Here is a 14,099-nt window from a genome sequence, read left to right as displayed (position 1 = left end):
CTCATACGTGTAGTCTGCAGCAGCGATTAGGACATCGACCCCAACTTCCGAATTCGTTTGCATTGACCGCACCAAAGGTGCACGCCTTGGTGTGCACCCTGGAGTGCACTTTGGTGCTCACCTCGGTGCACACTTTGGTGTGCACCTCGGTGTGCACCAAAGGTGCGCACCTTGGAGCGCACCAAAGGTGTACACTTTGGAGCGCACCACATAGGGTCTTTGAGAGGTTGGCGCAGTGCGCACACCAAGGTGGGTGTTGAGGTGCGTGCCGAGGTGGGTGGGTGCTAGGGTGCGCTCCATGGTGGGTGCCAGGGTGGGTGCGTGCTAGGGTGGATTCCAAAGAGGGTCATAGGGTGGGTGCCAAGGTGGGTTGGTGATATAGTGGGTTCAAAGGTGGGTACTAGGGTGGGTTCCAAGGTGGGTCACAAGTTGGGTGCCAGGATGCGTGGGTGTTAGGTTGGGTGCCAAGGTGGGCTCCTGCGTGGGTGGGTGCTAGGGTGGGTTTCAAGGTGGACGCGAGGGCGGGTGCCAAGGTGGGTAACAAGTTGGGTGTTAGGATGGGTGAGTGCTAGAGTGGGTGCCAAGGTGGGTGGGTGCTAAGGTGGATGCCAAGGTGGTTCACAGGGTGGGTGGGTTCTAGGGTGAGTTCCAAGGTGGGTCACAGGTTCAGTGCTAGGGTGGGTGTCAAGGCGGGTGTCGAGGTGCCTGGGTGCTAGGGTGTGGATGCCAATGTGGGTCATAGGGTGGGTACTAGGGTGGGCTGCAATGTGGGTGCCAAGGTGGGTAACATGCTCGGTGGGTTCTAAATTGGGTGCCAGGGTGGGTGTGCACCCACCTTGCCCGAGGTGGGTGCCAAGGTGCCAGTGTGGGTGGGTGCTAAGGTGGATGCCAAGGTGGGTGAGAAGGTGGGTGATAGGTTGAGTGGTAGGATGGGTGGGTGCCAAGATGGGTCACAGGGTGGGTGCAAGGGTGGGTAGGTGCTAGGGTTGGTGTCAGGGTGGGTGGGTGCTAGGTTGGGTTCCAAGGTGGGTGCGAGGGTGAGTGTCAAGGTGGGTCACAGGTTAGGTGCTAGGATGGGTGAGTGCTAGGGTGCAAAGGTGCCAGGGTGGGTGCTAGGATGGGTCGATGCTAGGGTGAGTGGCAAGGTGGGTCCACAAGTGTCAAGGTGGGTGCCGAGGTGGGTGCCAAGTCGGCGACTGCTATGGTGGATGCCAAGGTGGGTCACGGGGTGGGTGCCAAGTTGCTAGGTTGGGTTCCAAGGTGGGTGCCAACGTGGGTGCTAGGGTGCGTGGGTTAAAGGGTGTGTCACAACGTGGGTGCCAGGATGGGTGCGCACCCACACTGGCCAAGACGGGTGCGGGTGCAAGGTTGGGTTCCAAGCCCGGTCACAGGCTGGGTGCTAGGATGGGTGGGTGCCAAGGTGGGCACCAGGGTGGGTGCACCCACCCTGGCCAAGGTGGGTCACGGGGTGGGTCCTAGGGTGGGTAACGGGGTGGGTACTAAGGTGCGTGCCAAGGTGGGTCATAGGGTGGGTGCCAAGGTGGGCACCAGGGTGGGTGTGCACCAACCCTAGCCAGGGTAGGTCACGGGGTGGTTGTCGGGGTGGGCGTCAAGGAGCCAAGGTGGGTGGCAAGTAGCCAAGTTGCGTGCCAAGGTGGGTGTCGGGGTGGGTGCCAAGGATCCAAGGTGGGTGCCAAGGAACCAAGGTGGGTGTCTGGGTGGGTGCCGAGGTGGGAGCCAGGGTGGGTCCCAAGGTGAGTGCAAAGGTGGGTGCCAGGGTCAAGGTGAGTGCCAATGTGGGTTCCAAGGTGCCAGGGTCAGGGTGAGTGCCAATGTGGGTTCAAAGGTGCTAAGTTGGGTGCGAGGTTGGGTGCGAGGGTGGGTGGGTGCCAAGGTGTGCTAGGTGGAAGCCCGGGTGGGTCGGCATCCCATGGGTGTCGAGTTGGGTGCCTGATGGGTGCTTCTTGTCAAGTTTTAGTCGTCGGGACTCATTTCGAGCCTTAGAGGTCGTTTCTTGTCCGGTTGCCCTGTCTTCGACCTGGGAACCCAATTTTGGTCCTCGGGTCCCATTTTTTTTTGTCTCGCATCCCACTTTTGGCCTGTGGCCTTTTCGGGGTCGATTCTCGTTTTGGGCATCAGAGCATGTTTCTTCTCCTAAAACCCAATATTTGTTTATTAAGTCTCGGAACACATTTTTGTTCTCGTGGACCCATCATGGGTCTTGGAACGCATTTGTGGTCCTTGGGTCCCATTTTGCATCCCGAAACTTGTGTTTTGGTGCTTGATCCCTATTTTGGGTGCCCACCTTGCACCAAGTGCGCACCCGGGGCAAACCGAGCGCCTTGGTGCACCGGGGCAAGATCGAGCGTGCACCCGAGGCGCCCCGAACATGCACCAAGGTGCACTCGGCCCACATGTGAGCGCAGGTCGTTGCGCCCGAGGTGGTGTGTGGGCACCGCGTTGCAGACGGGACACTGCACGCACACGACGCCCCCTCCAGGTGCACGCACGTAGGCCGGGCCGGGTGCACACCCGACGCCCTAGCAAGGTGCGCGCACCCGGGCAGGGCTCACACTTGGCGAACGGGGCGCACTTCGCGAGGGAGGGTGTGCACCTCGACGGGGGTGGGTGGCCGGGGTGGATTCGCACGTGGGTCGCGGTTTGCTAAGTACACACTGCGACAAGCTCATAACGGGTGCGATCATACCAGCATTAGTGCACCGGATCCCATCAGAACTCCGCAGTTAAGCGCGCTTGGGCCGGAGTAGTACTGGGATGGGTGACCTCCCGGGAAGTCCCGGTGTTGCACCCTTTTTTAGTTTTTCGCCGGGCGTCGCAATGCTATTTGAATAAACCTTTTGCCCGTTTGCGTTCTCGTCGGGGCCGGGCCGGGCCGGGGTGCGCTGCCCGCACTACCGCGCGCGCGGGGGCGACACCGAGCGCGCACCCGAGGCACCCCGAGCACACAGGCCACGGTGCAACCCGGGCGTTGTGCGCGCACCCCGGTGCGCCCGAGGTGCTGCGCGCGCACCCAGGTGAAATCGGTGTGCACCTCGGCCAGTGCGCGCTCGGTCGAGTCGCGCACGTTGGCCAAGGTGCACGGTGATGTTTCTTACTCTAAGGTTCCGCACCAGACGCCCGGGACAGGTGAGCGAAGCTGGGCGGGGCCGGGTGCGCGGCCGGGGCAGGTGCACGCAGCTGGAGAGAGCTTTGGAGCACACTTCGGAGCGCACCAATGATGCGCTCCATTCAAAAGTTTCCTGAAAAGGCAAAAAAAGTTGAGATTATAGAATTTCCCACTTGAGAGATTGTAAAAAAAAAAAATTTAAAATGAAGGAAACGCGGGTGCCAAGGTGTGCGCAGCCCAGCCAAGGTGTGCGCACCAAGGCGCCCACCCTGGCGAAGGTGCACGCAAGGTGCGCACCCGAGGCAAACCGGACAATTAACCCAACTTTCGACTTCGCGCGCACCTTGGAGCGCACTTCGGAGCGCTCCTTGGTGCGCACCAATCTTGGGCACCTCGGAGTGCACCATGGCGCCCACCAAGGTGCGCACCCGGGGCAAACCGAGCTCCGACTTCGTGCGCACCTTGGAGCGCACGAAAGGTGCGCACCATGGCGCCCACCAAGGTGCGCAGCCCAGCCAAGGCGTGCGCATCAAGGTGCGCACCCTGGCGAAGGTGCGCACCCGGGGCAAACCGAGCTCCGACTTCGTGCGCACCTTGGAGCGCACAAAAGGTGCGCAACCCAGCCAAGGTGTGCGCACCCCGGTCAAACCGAGCTCCGAATCGTGCGCACCAGAGGTGCACGCCATCGTGCGCACCTTGGAGCACACTTCGGAGCCCTCCTTGGTGCGCGCCGATGTTGCGCACCTCGGAGCGCACCCGGGGAAAACAATGCAATTAACCCGACTTTCGACTTCGTGGGCACCTCGGAGCGCTCTCGGGTTCGCACCTCGGAGCACACCGAGGTGCGCACCTTTGATGCGCTGCCTTCACCAATTTCCAGAAAAGGCAAGAAAACATTGAGAAGGTGTGCGCACCGAGGTGCCCACCCTGGCGAAGGTGCACGCGAGGTGCGCACCCGGGGCAAACCGGGCTCCGACTTCGTGCACGCCGCACCTTGGAGCACACTTCGGAGCGCTCCTTGGTGCGCACCAGGGCGCGCAACCCAGCCGAGGTGCCCACCCCGGCGAAGGTGCACGCGAGGTGCGCACCCGGGGCAAACCGGGCTCCGACTTCGTGCACGCCATGGTGCCCACCGCGGCGAAGGTGCACGCGAGGTGCGCACCCGGGGCAAACCGGGCTCCGACTTCGTGCACGCCGCACCTTGGAGCACACTTCGGAGCGCTCCTTGGTGCGCACCATGGTGCCCACCAGGGCGCGCAACCCCGCCGAAGGTGCACGCGAGGTGCGCACCCGGGGCAAACCGGGCTCCGACTTCGTGCACGCCGCACCTTGGAGCACACTTCGGAGCGCTCCTTGGTGCGCACCATGGTGCCCACCAGGGCGCGCAACCCCGCCGAAGGTGCACGCGAGGTGCGCACCCGGGGCAAACCGGGCTCCGACTTCGTGCACGCCATGGTGCGCACCGCGGCGAAGGTGCGCACCCGGGGCAAACCGGGCTCCGACTTCGTGCACGCCGCACCTTGGAGCACACTTCGGAGCGCTCCTTGGTGCGCACCAGGGCGCGCAACCCAGCCGAGGTGCCCACCCCGGCGAAGGTGCACGCGAGGTGCGTACCCGGGGCAAACCGGGCTCCGACTTCGTGCACGCCGCACCTTGGAGCACACTTCGGAGCGCTCCTTGGTGCGCACCATGGTGCCCACCAGGCCGCGCAACCCAGCCAAGGTGTGCGCACCAAGGTGCACGCGAGGTGCGCACCCGGGGCAAACCGGGGTCCGACTTCGTGCACGCCGCACCTTGGAGCACACATCGGGGCGCTCCCGGGTTCGCACCGGCGTTGCGCACCGTGGTGGGCACCTCGGAGCACACCAAGGTGGGCAGCGAGGTGCGCACCTTTGATGCGATGCCTTCACTAATTTCCATAAAAGGCAAAAAAAAAACGAGATTTTAAAATTTCCGTTTTGAAAGATAGTGAGAAAAAGGGAATGCTGGTGCCATCTTGAGCCCGCCCTGGTGCGCAGCCCAGCCAAGGTGTGCGCACCAAGGTGCCCACCCTGGCGAAGGTGCGCGCCCGGGCAATTAACCCAACTTCCAACTTCGCGCGCGCCAGGGTGGGAGCGCACCCAACAACCGGGCCTGGGAAGAGCCAATGCGAGAAACCCCACCAAACGCTCTGACAAAAAAAGAGGGGGCGCTCCAGTAACCCCGCTTCGGAGCGCACCCTGGGCAAACCCAGCCAAGGTGCCCACCCCGGCCAAGGTGCAGGCGAGGTGCGCACCCGGGGCAAACCGGGCTCCGACAACGTGCACGCCGCACCTTGGAGCACACTTCGTAGCGCTCCCGGGTGCGCACCTCAGAGCACACCAAGGTGGGCAGCGAGGTGCGCACCTTTGATGCGCTGCCTTCACTAATTTCCAGAAAAGGCAAAAAAAAAAGGAGATTTTAAAATTTCCGTTTTGAAAGATAGTGAAAAAAACGGAACGCGCGTGCCATCTTGAGCCCGCCCTGGTGCGCAGCCCAGGTAAGGTGCCCACCCTGGCAAAGGTGCGCACCCGGGCAATTAACCCTACTTCCGACTTCGTGCGCGCCAGGGTGGCAACCGGGCCTCGGAAGAGCCAATGCGAGAAACCCCACCAAACGCTCCGACAAAAAAAGAGGCGGCGCTCCAATAACCCCGCTTCGGAGCGCAGCCGGGGCAAACCCAGCCAAGGTGCCCACCCCGACGAAGGTGCACGCGAGGTGCGCACCCGGGGCAAACCGGGCTCCGACAACGTGCACGCAGCACCTTGGAGCACACTTCGAAGCACTCCCGGGTGCCCACCGGCGTTGCGCACCGTGGTGGGCAGCGAGGTGCGCACCTTTGATGCGCTGCCTTCACTAATTTCCAGAAAAAGGCAAAAAAAAATGAGATTTTAAAATTTCCGTTTTGAAAGATAGTGAAAAAAAAGGAACGCGGGTGCCATCTTGAGCCCGCCCTGGTGCGCAGCCCAGGCAAGGCATGCGCACCAAGGTGCCCACCCGAGGTGCACACCCGGGGCAAACCGGGCTCCGACTTCGTGCAGGCCGCACCTTGGAGCACACTTCGGAGCGCTCCTTGGTGCGCACCATGGTGCCCACCAGGGCGCGCAACCCAGCCAAGGTCTGCACACCAAGGTGCCCACCCCGGCGAAGGTGCACGCGAGGTGCGCACCCGGGGCAAACCGGGCTCCGACTTCGTGCACGCCATGGTGCCCACCGCGGCGAAGGTGCACGCGAGGTGCGCACCCGGGGCAAACCGGGCTCCGACTTCGTGCACGCCGCACCTTGGAGCACACTTCGGAGCGCTCCTTGGTGCGCACCATGGTGCCCACCAGGGCGCGCAACCCAGCCAAGGTGTGCGCACCAAGGTGCACGCGAGGTGCGCACCCGGGGCAAACCGGGGTCCGACTTCGTGCACGCCGCACCTTGGAGCACACATCGGAGCGCTCCCAGGTTCGCACCAGCGTTGCGCACCTTTGATGCGCTGCCTTCACTAATTTCCAGAAAAGGCAAAAAAAAACGATATTTTAAAATTTCCGTTCTGAAAGATAGTGAAAAAAACGGAACGCGGGTGCCATCTTGAGCCCTTCCTGGTGCGCAGCCCAGGCAAGTTGTGCGCACCAAGGTGCCCACCCTGGCGGAGGTGCGCGCCCGGGGCAAACCGGGCTCCGACTTCGTGCACTGCATGGTGCCCACCAAGGCGCGCAACCCAGCCAAGGTGCCCACCGCAGCGAAGGTGCACGCGAGGTGCACACCCGGGGCAAACCGGGCTCCGACTTCGTGCACGCCGCACCTTGGAGCACACTTCAGAGCGCTCCTTGGTGCGCACCAGGGCGCGCAACCCAGCCGAGGTGCCCACCCCGGCGAAGGTGCACGCGAGGTGCGCACCCGGGGCAAACCGGGCTCCGACTTCGTGCACGCCATGGTGCCCACCGCGGCGAAGGTGCGCACCCGGGGCAAACCGGGCTCCGACTTCGTGCACGCCGCACCTTGGAGCACACTTCGGAGCGCTCCTTGGTGCGCACCATGGTGCCCACCAGGCCGCGCAACCCAGCCAAGGTGTGCGCACCAAGGTGCACGCGAGGTGCGCACCCGGGGCAAACCGGGGTCCGACTTCGTGCACGCCGCACCTTGGAGCACACATCGGGGCGCTCCCGGGTTCGCACCGGCGTTGCGCACCGTGGTGGGCACCTCGGAGCACACCAAGGTGGGCAGCGAGGTGCGCACCTTTGATGCGATGCCTTCACTAATTTCCATAAAAGGCAAAAAAAAAACGAGATTTTAAAATTTCCGTTTTGAAAGATAGTGAGAAAAAGGGAATGCTGGTGCCATCTTGAGCCCGCCCTGGTGCGCAGCCCAGCCAAGGTTTGCGCACCAAGGTGCCCACCCTGGCGAAGGTGCGCGCCCGGGCAATTAACCCAACTTCCAACTTCGCGCGCGCCAGGGTGGGAGCGCACCCAACAACCGGGCCTGGGAAGAGCCAATGCGAGAAACCCCACCAAACTCTCTGACAAAAAAAGAGGGGGCGCTCCAGTAACCCCGCTTCGGAGCGCACCCTGGGCAAACCCAGCCAAGGTGCCCACCCCGGCCAAGGTGCAGGCGAGGTGCGCACCCGGGGCAAACCGGGCTCCGACAACGTGCACGCCGCACCTTGGAGCACACTTCGTAGCGCTCCCGGGTGCGCACCTCAGAGCACACCAAGGTGGGCAGCGAGGTGCGCACCTTTGATGCGCTGCCTTCACTAATTTCCAGAAAAGGCAAAAAAAAAAGGAGATTTTAAAATTTCCGTTTTGAAAGATAGTGAAAAAAACGGAACGCGCGTGCCATCTTGAGCCCGCCCTGGTGCGCAGCCCAGGTAAGGTGCCACCCTGGCAAAGGTGCGCACCCGGGCAATTAACCCTACTTCCGACTTCGTGCGCGCCAGGGTGGCAACCGGGCCTCGGAAGAGCCAATGCGAGAAACCCCACCAAACGCTCCGACAAAAAAAGAGGCGGCGCTCCAATAACCCCGCTTCGGAGCGCAGCCGGGGCAAACCAAGCCAAGGTGCCCACCCCGACGAAGGTGCACGCGAGGTGCGCACCCGGGGCAAACCGGGCTCCGACAACGTGCACGCAACACCTTGGAGCACACTTCGAAGCACTCCCGGGTGCCCACCGGCGTTGCGCACCGTGGTGGGCAGCGAGGTGCGCACCTTTGATGCGCTGCCTTCACTAATTTCCAGAAAAAGGCAAAAAAAAATGAGATTTTAAAATTTCCGTTTTGAAAGATAGTGAAAAAAAAGGAACGCGGGTGCCATCTTGAGCCCGCCCTGGTGCGCAGCCCAGGCAAGGCATGCGCACCAAGGTGCCCACCCGAGGTGCACACCCGGGGCAAACCGGGCTCCGACTTCGTGCAGGCCGCACCTTGGAGCACACTTCGGAGCGCTCCTTGGTGCGCACCATGGTGCCCACCAGGGCGCACCCGGGGCAAACCGGGCTCCGACTTTGTGCACGCCGCACCTTGGAGCACACATCGGAGCGCTCCCAGGTTCGCACCAGCGTTGCGCACCTTTGATGCGCTGCCTTCACTAATTTCCAGAAAAGGCAAAAAAAAACGATATTTTAAAATTTCCGTTCTGAAAGATAGTGAAAAAAACGGAACGCGGGTGCCATCTTGAGCCCTTCCTGGTGCGCAGCCCAGGCAAGTTGTGCGCACCAAGGTGCCCACCCTGGCGGAGGTGCGCGCCCGGGGCAAACCGGGCTCCGACTTCGTGCACTGCATGGTGCCCACCAAGGCGCGCAACCCAGCCAAGGTGCCCACCGCAGCGAAGGTGCACGCGAGGTGCGCACCCGAGGTGCACACCCGGGGCAAACCGGGCTCCGACTTCGTGCACGCCGCACCTTGGAGCACACTTCAGAGCGCTCCTTGGTACGCACCAGGGCGCGCAACCCAGCCAAGGTGCTCACCCCGGCGAAGGTGCACGCGAGGTGCGCACCCGGGGCAAACCGGGCTCGGACTTCGTGCACGCCGCACCTTGGAGCACACATCGGAGCGCTCCCAGGTTCGCACCAGCATTGCGCACCTTTGATGCGCTGCCTTCACTAATTTCCAGAAAAGGCAAAAAAAAGAAAAAAATGAGATTTTAAAATTTCCGTTTTGAAAGATAGTGAAAAAAACGGAACGCGGGTGCCATCTTGAGCCCGCCCTGGTGTGCAGCCCAGGCAAGTTGTGCGCACCAAGGCACCCACCCTGGCCAAGGTGGGTCACGGGGTGGGTCCTAGGGTGGGTAACGGGGTGGGTACTAAGGTGCGTGCCAAGGTGGGTCATAGGGTGGGTGCCAAGGTGGGCACCAGGGTGGGTGTGCACCAACCCTAGCCAGGGTAGGTCACGGGGTGGTTGTCGGGGTGGGCGTCAAGGAGCCAAGGTGGGTGGCAAGTAGCCAAGTTGCGTGCCAAGGTGGGTGTCGGGGTGGGTGCCAAGGATCCAAGGTGGGTGCCAAGGAACCAAGGTGGGTGTCTGGGTGGGTGCCGAGGTGGGAGCCAGGGTGGGTCCCAAGGTGAGTGCAAAGGTGGGTGCCAGGGTCAAGGTGAGTGCCAATGTGGGTTCCAAGGTGCCAGGGTCAGGGTGAGTGCCAATGTGGGTTCAAAGGTGCTAAGTTGGGTGCGAGGTTGGGTGCGAGGGTGGGTGGGTGCCAAGGTGTGCTAGGTGGAAGCCCGGGTGGGTCGGCATCCCATGGGTGTCGAGTTGGGTGCCTGATGGGTGCTTCTTGTCAAGTTTTAGTCGTCGGGACTCATTTCGAGCCTTAGAGGTCGTTTCTTGTCCGGTTGCCCTGTCTTCGACCTGGGAACCCAATTTTGGTCCTCGGGTCCCATTTTTTTTTGTCTCGCATCCCACTTTTGGCCTGTGGCCTTTTCGGGGTCGATTCTCGTTTTGGGCATCAGAGCATGTTTCTTCTCCTAAAACCCAATATTTGTTTATTAAGTCTCGGAACACATTTTTGTTCTCGTGGACCCATCATGGGTCTTGGAACGCATTTGTGGTCCTTGGGTCCCATTTTGCATCCCGAAACTTGTGTTTTGGTGCTTGATCCCTATTTTGGGTGCCCACCTTGCACCAAGTGCGCACCCGGGGCAAACCGAGCGCCTTGGTGCACCGGGGCAAGATCGAGCGTGCACCCGAGGCGCCCCGAACATGCACCAAGGTGCACTCGGCCCACATGTGAGCGCAGGTCGTTGCGCCCGAGGTGGTGTGTGGGCACCGCGTTGCAGACGGGACACTGCACGCACACGACGCCCCCTCCAGGTGCACGCACGTAGGCCGGGCCGGGTGCACACCCGACGCCCTAGCAAGGTGCGCGCACCCGGGCAGGGCTCACACTTGGCGAACGGGGCGCACTTCGCGAGGGAGGGTGTGCACCTCGACGGGGGTGGGTGGCCGGGGTGGATTCGCACGTGGGTCGCGGTTTGCTAAGTACACACTGCGACAAGCTCATAACGGGTGCGATCATACCAGCGTTAGTGCACCGGATCCCATCAGAACTCCGCAGTTAAGCGCGCTTGGGCCGGAGTAGTACTGGGATGGGTGACCTCCCGGGAAGTCCCGGTGTTGCACCCTTTTTTAGTTTTTCGCCGGGCATCGCAATGCTATTTGAATAAACCTTTTGCCCGTTTGCGTTCTCGTCGGGGCCGGGCCGGGCCGGGGTGCGCTGCCCGCACTACCGCGCGCGCGGGGGCGACACCGAGCGCGCACCCGAGGCGCCCCGAGCACACAGGCCACGGTGCAACCCGGGCGTTGTGCGCGCACCCCGGTGCGCCCGAGGTGCTGCGCGCGCACCCAGGTGAAATCGGTGTGCACCTCGGCCAGTGCGCGCTCGGTCGAGTCGCGCACGTTGGCCAAGGTGCACGGTGATGTTTCTTACTCTAAGGTTCCGCACTAGACGCCCGGGACAGGTGAGCGAAGCTGGGCGGGGCCGGGTGCGCGGCCGGGGCAGGTGCACGCAGCTGGAGAGAGCTTTGGAGCACACTTCGGAGCGCACCAATGATGCGCTCCATTCAAAAGTTTCCTGAAAAGGCAAAAAAAGTTGAGATTATAGAATTTCCCACTTGAGAGATTGTAAAAAAAAAAAATTTAAAATGAAGGAAACGCGGGTGCCAAGGTGTGCGCAGCCCAGCCAAGGTGTGCGCACCAAGGCGCCCACCCTGGCGAAGGTGCACGCAAGGTGCGCACCCGAGGCAAACCGGACAATTAACCCAACTTTCGACTTCGCGCGCACCTTGGAGCGCACTTCGGAGCGCTCCTTGGTGCGCACCAATCTTGGGCACCTCGGAGTGCACCATGGCGCCCACCAAGGTGCGCACCCGGGGCAAACCGAGCTCCGACTTCGTGCGCACCTTGGAGCGCACGAAAGGTGCGCACCATGGCGCCCACCAAGGTGCGCAGCCCAGCCAAGGCGTGCGCATCAAGGTGCGCACCCTGGCGAAGGTGCGCACCCGGGGCAAACCGAGCTCCGACTTCGTGCGCACCTTGGAGCGCACAAAAGGTGCGCAACCCAGCCAAGGTGTGCGCACCCCGGTCAAACCGAGCTCCGAATCGTGCGCACCAGAGGTGCACGCCATCGTGCGCACCTTGGAGCACACTTCGGAGCCCTCCTTGGTGCGCGCCGATGTTGCGCACCTCGGAGCGCACCCGGGGAAAACAATGCAATTAACCCGACTTTCGACTTCGTGGGCACCTCGGAGCGCTCTCGGGTTCGCACCTCGGAGCACACCGAGGTGCGCACCTTTGATGCGCTGCCTTCACCAATTTCCAGAAAAGGCAAGAAAACATTGAGAAGGTGTGCGCACCGAGGTGCCCACCCTGGCGAAGGTGCACGCGAGGTGCGCACCCGGGGCAAACCGGGCTCCGACTTCGTGCACGCCGCACCTTGGAGCACACTTCGGAGCGCTCCTTGGTGCGCACCAGGGCGCGCAACCCAGCCGAGGTGCCCACCCCGGCGAAGGTGCACGCGAGGTGCGCACCCGGGGCAAACCGGGCTCCGACTTCGTGCACGCCATGGTGCCCACCGCGGCGAAGGTGCACGCGAGGTGCGCACCCGGGGCAAACCGGGCTCCGACTTCGTGCACGCCGCACCTTGGAGCACACTTCGGAGCGCTCCTTGGTGCGCACCATGGTGCCCACCAGGGCGCGCAACCCCGCCGAAGGTGCACGCGAGGTGCGCACCCGGGGCAAACCGGGCTCCGACTTCGTGCACGCCGCACCTTGGAGCACACTTCGGAGCGCTCCTTGGTGCGCACCATGGTGCCCACCAGGGCGCGCAACCCCGCCGAAGGTGCACGCGAGGTGCGCACCCGGGGCAAACCGGGCTCCGACTTCGTGCACGCCATGGTGCGCACCGCGGCGAAGGTGCGCACCCGGGGCAAACCGGGCTCCGACTTCGTGCACGCCGCACCTTGGAGCACACTTCGGAGCGCTCCTTGGTGCGCACCAGGGCGCGCAACCCAGCCGAGGTGCCCACCCCGGCGAAGGTGCACGCGAGGTGCGTACCCGGGGCAAACCGGGCTCCGACTTCGTGCACGCCGCACCTTGGAGCACACTTCGGAGCGCTCCTTGGTGCGCACCATGGTGCCCACCAGGCCGCGCAACCCAGCCAAGGTGTGCGCACCAAGGTGCACGCGAGGTGCGCACCCGGGGCAAACCGGGGTCCGACTTCGTGCACGCCGCACCTTGGAGCACACATCGGGGCGCTCCCGGGTTCGCACCGGCGTTGCGCACCGTGGTGGGCACCTCGGAGCACACCAAGGTGGGCAGCGAGGTGCGCACCTTTGATGCGATGCCTTCACTAATTTCCATAAAAGGCAAAAAAAAAACGAGATTTTAAAATTTCCGTTTTGAAAGATAGTGAGAAAAAGGGAATGCTGGTGCCATCTTGAGCCCGCCCTGGTGCGCAGCCCAGCCAAGGTGTGCGCACCAAGGTGCCCACCCTGGCGAAGGTGCGCGCCCGGGCAATTAACCCAACTTCCAACTTCGCGCGCGCCAGGGTGGGAGCGCACCCAACAACCGGGCCTGGGAAGAGCCAATGCGAGAAACCCCACCAAACGCTCTGACAAAAAAAGAGGGGGCGCTCCAGTAACCCCGCTTCGGAGCGCACCCTGGGCAAACCCAGCCAAGGTGCCCACCCCGGCCAAGGTGCAGGCGAGGTGCGCACCCGGGGCAAACCGGGCTCCGACAACGTGCACGCCGCACCTTGGAGCACACTTCGTAGCGCTCCCGGGTGCGCACCTCAGAGCACACCAAGGTGGGCAGCGAGGTGCGCACCTTTGATGCGCTGCCTTCACTAATTTCCAGAAAAGGCAAAAAAAAAAGGAGATTTTAAAATTTCCGTTTTGAAAGATAGTGAAAAAAACGGAACGCGCGTGCCATCTTGAGCCCGCCCTGGTGCGCAGCCCAGGTAAGGTGCCCACCCTGGCAAAGGTGCGCACCCGGGCAATTAACCCTACTTCCGACTTCGTGCGCGCCAGGGTGGCAACCGGGCCTCGGAAGAGCCAATGCGAGAAACCCCACCAAACGCTCCGACAAAAAAAGAGGCGGCGCTCCAATAACCCCGCTTCGGAGCGCAGCCGGGGCAAACCCAGCCAAGGTGCCCACCCCGACGAAGGTGCACGCGAGGTGCGCACCCGGGGCAAACCGGGCTCCGACAACGTGCACGCAGCACCTTGGAGCACACTTCGAAGCACTCCCGGGTGCCCACCGGCGTTGCGCACCGTGGTGGGCAGCGAGGTGCGCACCTTTGATGCGCTGCCTTCACTAATTTCCAGAAAAAGGCAAACAAAAATGAGATTTTAAAATTTCCGTTTTGAAAGATAGTGAAAAAAAAGGAACGCGGGTGCCATCTTGAGCCCGCCCTGGTGCGCAGCCCAGGCAAGGCATGCGCACCAAGGTGCCCACCCGAGGTGCACACCCGGGGCAAACCGGGCTCCGA

At 62.7% G+C, this 14,099-nt stretch overlaps 2 non-coding genes across 2 annotated transcripts; both read left to right on the top strand.

Moving 5' to 3' along the window:
• Window positions 1–2,693: 2,693 nt before the first annotated feature.
• LOC131862279 (5S ribosomal RNA) lies at window positions 2,694–2,812 on the top strand. The gene has a single exon (XR_009361295.1). It is a non-coding gene; the product is annotated as a 5S ribosomal RNA (ribosomal RNA).
• Window positions 2,813–10,616: 7,804 nt separating this feature from the next.
• LOC131862196 (5S ribosomal RNA) lies at window positions 10,617–10,735 on the top strand. Its single transcript, XR_009361213.1, has one exon. It is a non-coding gene; the product is annotated as a 5S ribosomal RNA (ribosomal RNA).
• The last annotated feature ends 3,364 nt before the right edge of the window (window positions 10,736–14,099 follow it).

The sequence above is a fragment of the Cryptomeria japonica genome, unplaced genomic scaffold, assembly GCF_030272615.1.
Source record: "Cryptomeria japonica unplaced genomic scaffold, Sugi_1.0 HiC_scaffold_40, whole genome shotgun sequence".
Classification (NCBI taxonomy): domain Eukaryota; kingdom Viridiplantae; phylum Streptophyta; class Pinopsida; order Cupressales; family Cupressaceae; genus Cryptomeria; species Cryptomeria japonica.
This window is presented reverse-complemented; position numbering and strand designations above follow the sequence as displayed.